This window comes from Somniosus microcephalus, unplaced genomic scaffold, assembly GCF_052327205.1.
Source record: "Somniosus microcephalus isolate GS21.2 unplaced genomic scaffold, FLI_Smic_1.0 unresolved_chr1, whole genome shotgun sequence".
NCBI lineage: Eukaryota > Metazoa > Chordata > Chondrichthyes > Squaliformes > Somniosidae > Somniosus > Somniosus microcephalus.
Window position 1 is genome coordinate 143,132,265 of NW_028225179.1, and position 8,088 is coordinate 143,140,352.

General features: G+C 48.9%; 1 pseudogene; it reads left to right on the forward strand.

Moving 5' to 3' along the window:
• Positions 1-6,928, forward strand: part of LOC147096119 (valine--tRNA ligase-like) — a 63,104-nt pseudogene extending 56,176 nt beyond the window's left edge.
• The last annotated feature ends 1,160 nt before the right edge of the window (positions 6,929-8,088 follow it).

Consider the following 8,088-nt stretch of genomic DNA (forward strand, 5'->3'; position numbering starts at 1 on the left):
TTCCGTGTGTTTCCCTATTTCATGATGAACCTTGTAAAGCATAATATGCCTGTAGATATGTTGGTTAGTACTGTATTATGAGTTGTTTTTCCCTCCCATGTACCTTATTGGCTTATATTTAATTTTTCCTTTATGCAATAAAATTTCATTTCATTTCATTAAACTTGGTCGATAGAGTATTCTCTGCATTGTAGTTCCTGCCTCAAAGACCAGTGTATAGAACCTAAGGGGTGAGTGGGTCGAACCACTCGGTAAATTACTGTGCAAGAGAGCGAGGCCTCTGGAGTGTGGGAGAGAGACCTCGGCGATCGAAAACCCCTTACACAACATACCATTTGCCTTCTTAAATGCCTGCTGCACCTGCATGCTTACCTTCAGCGACTGGTACACAAGGACACCCAGGTCTCGTTGCACTTCCCCTTCTCCCAATCTATTGCCGTTCAGATAATAATCTGCCTTCCTGTTTTTGCCACCAAAGTGGATAACCTCGCATTTATCCACATTATACTGCATCTGCCATGCATCTGCCCAATCACCCAACCTGTCCAAATCTTACTGGAATTTCTCGGCATCCTCCTCACAGCACACACGCCCACCCAGCTTTGTGTCGTCTGCAAACTTGGAGATACTACATCTAGTTCCCTCGTCTAGTCATTAATATATATTGTGAATAGCTGGGGTCCTAGCACCGATCCCTGCGGTACCCCACTAGTCACTGCCTGCCACTCGGAAAAAGACCCATTTATTCCAACTCTTTGCTTCCTGTCTGCCAACCAGTTCTCTATCCAAGTCAGTACCTTACCCCCAATCCCATGTGCTTTAACTTTACACGCTAATCTCTTATGCGGGAGCTTATCGAAAGCCTTCTGAAAGTCCAAATACACCACATCCACTGGTTCTCCCTTATCTATTCTACCAGTTACACCCTCAAAAAATTCCAGTAGATTAGTCAAGCACGATTTACCTTTTGTAAATCCATGTTGACTTTGTCCGATCCTGTCACTGTTTTCCAAGTGCTCTGCTATTACATCTTTTATAATGGACTCTAGCATTTTCCCCACTACCGATGTCTATGAAAGGAGGTTGAGGGGTGATTTGATAGAGGTGTACAAGATTGAGGGGTTTGGATAGGCTAGATGGGGAAAGGCTGTTCCCACTAGTTGATGGTACAAGTACTAGGGGATACAGACTTAAGGTTTTTGGGCAAGAGATGCAGGGGGGTGTGTGAGGAATAAGTTTTTTACACAGCGAGTGGTGAGGACCTGGAATTCGCTGCCGGCGGAAGTGGTGGAAGCGGGCACACTCAATGTTTTCAAGGGGATATTGGATAGGCACTTGAGGGAAATAAGCTTGCAGGGCTACAGGCATAGAGCGGGGGAATGTGACTGACTGGATTGCTCTACAGAGAGCTGGGACGGACTCGATGGGCCGAATGGCCTCCTACTGTGCCGTTATGACTCTGAGTTGAGCCAAGCGGCCTGTTTTGTGTGCTGTACATTCTACCTAATTCCAATTATATTGTGCGGTCAATGATGTGGGGTGCACGTTACCTCAAATAGATGTCGTATGTCTTTTAGTTATTGGCCTCTTTGTCTTCCAGATGAGGATGTTTTGGATACCTGGTTCTCTTCTGGTTTGTTCCCATTCTCTATCTTCGGGTGGCCGAACGAGGTGAGTTAATCGGCACAAATGTTCTCGTTAAAAAAAAAAAAAATGATGCATTTTCTAAGTAGCGAGAGACCAGGAACTGTGGAGGAGCAAAGAGATTTGGGTGTCCATGTACAGAAATCGCTAAAAGCTAGTGCACAGTTACAAGGACTAATGGAGTGTTGGTCCTAATCGCAAGAGGGAAGAAAGTTATGCTCCAGTTGTACGGAGCCTTGGAGTAACTGAGTCAAATTCTGGGCACTGCACTTCAGGAAGGATCTATGGGCATTTGGAGGGGGTGCAGTGCAGAACGATACCAGGGCATAGAGGGTTAAATTACGAGACAGGTTGCGTAAACGTGACTTGTATTCCCTTGAGTTTTGAAGGTTGAGGGGTGATCTGATCCGAGGTGTTTAAAATGATAAGGGGATTCGATGAGGTAGATGCACAGGAAGTATTTCCTCTGGTGGGGGAATCCAGAACAAGGGGGTTGGGGGGGGGGTGGCATAACCTTAAAATTAGAGCCAGGGTCGTGGAAATCCGGAACACTTTCCTCCAAAAGGCTATGGCTGCTGGGGGGGGGGGGGATCAATTGGAGCTTTCAAGACTGAGATCGACAGATTGTTGTTGGGTAAGGGTTTCGAGGGATATGGAGCAAGTGGAGTTGAGGTACAGATCGGCTGTGGTCTAACTGAATGGCGGGAACAAGCCTGAGGGGCTGAACTGCCTCCTCCTGTTCCTGCGCAAAGGGTGAGATCCCTGGTGTAAGACCCTCTGCAAGGGGCAGGTTGAGATGCTGCAGTCGGGTTTGAAGAGCCTGCAGGTTGTAGGAGAAGTGGGTGCGAGTGGTGCAACTTTTGTGGTCCTGAGGCAGAATGAGTTAGAGCTGGACTGGGGAATGTACAGGACCAGTTCATCTGGCTCAACCCAAAGTTGAAAACCAGAATATACAGTGCGCTGCCCTGGTGTGTGACAGATGCGCGCTTAAGTGCAAGACTTCTTTATTCATCAGTGTAGCTGGGTTTTTCTCCCCCATCCCTCCCAGGGTTTGTGAGCTGTGACCGATGATACAGCAGATCAGCTGAAGGTAATAAAGTGGGGGGAGGGCTGAGCTGCTATAAGGACGACCTTGCATCTTTATGTTTCGCCACCTCAGGACGTCCCAAAGCGCTTTACAGCCAATCAAGTGCTTTTATGAAGTGACATCTGTTGTAATGTAGGGAAACGCGGCAGCCAATTTGCGCACAGCAAGCTCCCACAAAACAGCAGTGTGATAAATGGCCTGGTGATCTGGGTTTTTTTAAAGTGATGTTGGTCGAGAGATAAATGTTGGCCCAGGACACCGGGGAGAACTCCCCTGCGCTTATTCGAAATAGTGGCCACGGGATCTTTTACGTCCCACCTGAGAGCGGGCAGGCGGGGGCCCTCGGTTTAACATCTCATCCGAAAGGCGGCACCTCCGACAGTGCAGCACTCCCTCAGCACCGCACTGGGCGTGTCGGCCTAGATTTAGTGCTCAAGTCTCTGGAGTGGGGTTTTGGGAGAACCAATGATCAAAGTGGTCTCTGGAGGTGATAACCTGAAAATCTGAAAGAAAAACGCGAGATGGTGGAGACGTACAGTTAATCTGTCAGCACCTGCGAGATAAGACAGGTCAACATCCCAGGTGGAGACAGTTCGTCTAAACCTCGCTTTAACCTGTCCTTTTTTCGTTAAGACGCTGATGCGAATTAGTTTTTATTTTAGTGTGTTTTCGGGGCACCTTTGAAAGGCTGATGCCAGAACTGAGAGGTTGTACCTAGCAGGAAAGACTGAACAGGCTGGGAACCTCTTTTAGAAAAGAGAAGGCTGAGGGGTGACCTGATAGAGGTCTTTAAAATTATGTAGGGGTTCAATAGGGTAGACAACAACAACAACTTGCATTTCTATAGCGCCTTTAACACAATATGTTCCAAGGCTCTTCACAGGAGCGATTATCAAACAAAATCTGACACCGAGCCACATAAGGAGAGATTAGGGCAGATGACCAAAAGCTTGGTCAAAGAGGTAGGTTTTAAGGAGCGTCTTAAAGAATGAAAGAGCGGTAGAGAGGCGGAGAGGTTTAGGCAGGGAATTCCAGAGCTTAGGGCTTAGGCAACAGAAGGCACGGCCACCAAAGGTTGAGCGGGGATAATCGGGGAAGCTGAAGAGGGCAGAATTAGAGGAGCGCAGATATCTTGGTGATGGGGGGGTTACAGAGATAGTGAAAGGGTGAGGCCATGGAGGAATTTGAAAACAAGGATGAGAATTTTAAAATCGAGGCGTTGCTTAACAGGCAACCAATGTCGGTCAGCAAGCACAGCGGGGATGGGCAATGTTCCCTGTAAGCTGTGCGGTCACGCAGCGCTCCAGGGAACCGCGCAGGGCCCGAACAAAATTATCGGGAACATTGGTGATGGGTGAACGGGACTTGGTGTGAGTTAGGACATGGGCAGCAGAAGCTTGCAGAGGGTAGAACGTGGGAGGCCAGCCAGGCGTGCGTTGGAATAGTCAAGTCTAGAGGTAACAAAGGCATGGATGAGGGTATCTGCAGCGGATGAGGGTTTCAGCAGCGGATGAGCTGAGGCAGGGGCGGAGACGGGCGATGTTACGGAGGTGGAAATAGACGGTCTTAGTTATGGCGCGGCTCTGTGATCGGAAGCTCATCTCGGGGTCAAATACAACACCAAGTTTGTGAACAGTGTGGTTCAGCCTCAGGCAGATGATAGGGAGAGGGATGGAGTCGGTGGCTAGGGAACAGTTTGTGGCGGGGACCAAAGACAATGGCTTCAGTCTTCCCAATATTTAGTTGGAGGAAATTTCTGCTCATCCAGTACTGGATGTTGGACAAGCAGTCTGACAATTTAGAGACCGTGGAGGGGTCGAGAGAAGAGGTAGTGAGGTAGAGCTGGGTGTAGTCAGCGTACATGTGGAAACTGATGCTGTGTTTTCGGATGATGTCGCCAAGGGGCAACATGTAGATGAGAAATAGGAGGGGGCCAAGGATGGATCCTTGGGGGACACCAGAGGTAATGGGGCTGGAGCGGGAAGAGAAGCCATTGCAGGAGATACTCTGGCTATGATAAGATAGATAAGAATGGAACCAGTCAAGTGCAGTCCCACCCAGCTGGACGATGGTGGAGAGGCGTTGGAGGAGGATGGAGTGGTCAATTGTGTCAAAGGCTGCAGACAGGTCGAGAAGGACGAGGAGGGATCGTTTACCATTGTTTTCAGTCTCCACCACAAACTCCCTCTTCCTAACATCTGTCTGAAGCTGAACCACACTGTTCGCAACCTTGGTGTCATATTTGACCCTGAAATGAGCTTCCAACCATATATCCGCAACATAACTAAGATCGCCTATTTCCACCTCTGTAAAATTGCCCGCCTCCGCCCTTGCCTCCGCTCATCCGCTGCTGAAACCCTCATCCATGCCTTTGTTACCTCTAGACTTGACTATTCCAACGCACTCCTGGCTGGCCTTCCACAATCCACCCTACGTAAACTTGAGGTCATCCAAAACTCTGCTGCCCGTGTCCTAACTCGCACCAAGTCCCGTTCACCCATCACCCCTGTGCTCGCTGACCTACTTCGGCTCCCGGTTAAGCAGCACCTCGATTTCAGAATTCTCATCCTTGTTTTCAAATCCCTCGTGGCCTCGCCCCTCCCTATCTCTGTAATCTCCTTCAGCCCCACAACCCCCCCGAGATATCTGCGCTCCTCTAATTCTGCTCTCTTGAGCATCCCTGATTATAATCGCTCCACCATTGGTGGCCGTGCCTTCTGTTGCCTGGGCACTAAGCTCTGGAATTCCCTGCCTAAACCTCTCCGCCTCTCTACCTCTCTCTTTCCTCCTTTAAGACGCTCCTTAAAACCTACCTCTTTGACCAAACTTTTGGTCACCTGCCCTAATTTATCCTTATGTGGCTCGGTGTCAAATTTTTTGTCTTACAATACTCCTGTGCAGCGCCTTGGGGCGCTTTACTATGTTAAAGGTGCTATATAAATACAAGTTGTTGTTGTTTTGTCACAGTCACAAAGGATGTCATTTGTGACTTTGATAAGAGTCGTTTCGGTACTGTGGCAGGAGCGGGACTTAATTGGAGGGCTTCAAACATGGAGTAGAGAAGTAGATGTAGAGAAGATGTTTCCACTTGTGGGGTGTCCAAAACTAGGGACCATAAATATTACACAGTCACTAATCAAGCCAACAATGAATTCAAGAGAAACTTCTTCACCCAGAGAGTGGTGAGAATGTGGAACCCGCTACCACAGTAGTTGAGGCAAATAGTGTAGACGCATTTAAGGAGAAGCTAGATATATGAGGGATAAAGGGATAGAAGGATATGTTGATAGGGTGAGATGAAGAGGGGTGGGGGGAGGCTCGTGTGGAGCATAAACGCTGGCACGGAGCAGTTGGGCCGAATGGCCTGTGTCTGTGCTGTAAATACCATGTAATGTGCAGTGTGGCGTTATTAGATGTGAAACAATCTGACTGGTTTCCTTCCTGCAGACGGAGGATTTGAAAGTCTTCCACCCGGGCGCGCTGCTGGAGACTGGCCACGACATCCTGTTCTTCTGGGTGGCCAGGATGGTGATGCTGGGATTGAAGCTGACCAGAAAACTGCCTTTCAAAGAGGTAACATTAGGCTTAAATTACGAGGACAGGTTGCATAGCCGGGGCTTGTGTTTCCCCGAGTATAGAGGGTTAAGAGGTGAACTAATTGAGGTGTTTAAGATGATTAAAGGAGCTGGTCGGGTCGATAGAGAGAAACTACTTCCTCTGGTGGGGGTGGGGGGGGAGTCCAGAAAAATGGGGCATAATCTTAAAATTAGAGCCAGGCCGTTCAGAGGTGATATCAGGGGGCACTTCTTCACAGAGAGGGTAGTGGAAATCTGGAAAACTACCCCCCCCCCCCCCCCCGCCAAAAAGCTGTCAAGGCTGGGGCGGGGGGTCAATCGAAAATTTCAAAACTGAGCTTGATCGATTGTTGTTAGGCGAGGGTATTAAGGGTTAAGGAACCAAGGCGGGTGGATGGAGTTAAGATACAGATCAGACGAAACAGGCTCGAGGGGCTGAATGGCCTCCTCCTGTCCCTCTGTTCCACTGTCCCAATGCTGTGGGCCTACCAAAAAGCATTCCCAGCGCCAACACTTGGCACAAAGCCACTTGAGCGGAAGCCAGTAAGAAATCAAAAAAAAGCAAGGGAAAGTTTAGAAGCAGCCCCTGAATGCTGCTCCAAATCTGACGCAGGGCTCCTGAAAACTGATCCTGAAAGAGCACACGCCATAGTGGCCCAGGGCAACCTGATTTAAATGTATGGGCAGATGACTGAACAGTACAAAGTTACAGGGATCTTCTAAATATTGTGATTGGAGATAATTTTAATAAAGCTAACTGCAAAGTGGCGGGGGCTTCATTCCATCAGTACAGTGTGGGTAACTGTGCTGCCTCTCCCTCTAACTTAACCTCACTGTATGTATTTAACTTACTTATATATGTATAACCTACCTGTTGGGGCCGTTGCCCCTTTAACTTACCTTTTAGGGCCATTGCCCCTTTAAGACGCGCCTTAGCGTGCTGACGTCACGTCACGTACAACGTAGCGTGCTGACGTCACGGCACGTACGACGTGACGTGCGTGAGGCGGCTGCCGGCCCGACTCGGCCTTCCAGAAAGGCTGCCGGCACAGCCCGGCCTAGCGTCTTCGGCCGCATCTACCAGCCGCCGGGAGCGACGCGATCTTCCGCTCCCGCGGCAAGCATCGGCTCAACCTGGCCTCCAGCTCCTGCTCCCGACTTCGGCCTCCACGGCCAGAAACGCGACCACGCGCATCACGTGACGCCCCAAGCGCGGACAACGCTACCGAGCGTGATGAGGTCATCACGCTCCCCACAGGACTGCTACGTAGTCCTCGTGGAGTCCTCGCTGGGACACAGACCTACACCACGGTGCTCCTACAGCAGCACAGGCTCCGGGCAGTTGTATCGTCCCCATGCTTGAGTCTTGGAAATTGTTTGTCTGTAAGTATTTTAGAATGCTATGGATGATTAATGTGCACTGTATGTTGTAGAAAATGTTTAGTTGTAACTTTTCTCTGTCTAGCTGATTAACTAGTAGCTGTATTTTCATACACTATGTACAGGGCTAATTTAAAGAGAATGCCTCCCAGTTTACTAAATGTACTGTGTTGCTCAGGCGTACCTAAATCTGTGTATACATATCAGTTATGCGCCTGTATACTAATGTGTGCTTCCATTTCTGTGTTGTATTTCAGTTTTACAATTAGAATCGTTCAGTAAAGCGTTACAAGAAAAGTCAAGCCTTGTGATTTTATTGGAAGATATCGAGTTGTTCGCTATCTGTCTAGCTCTGCATAGAAACGCGTTGCGAGGGCAGAACAGTAACTCCTTCCTATCGTA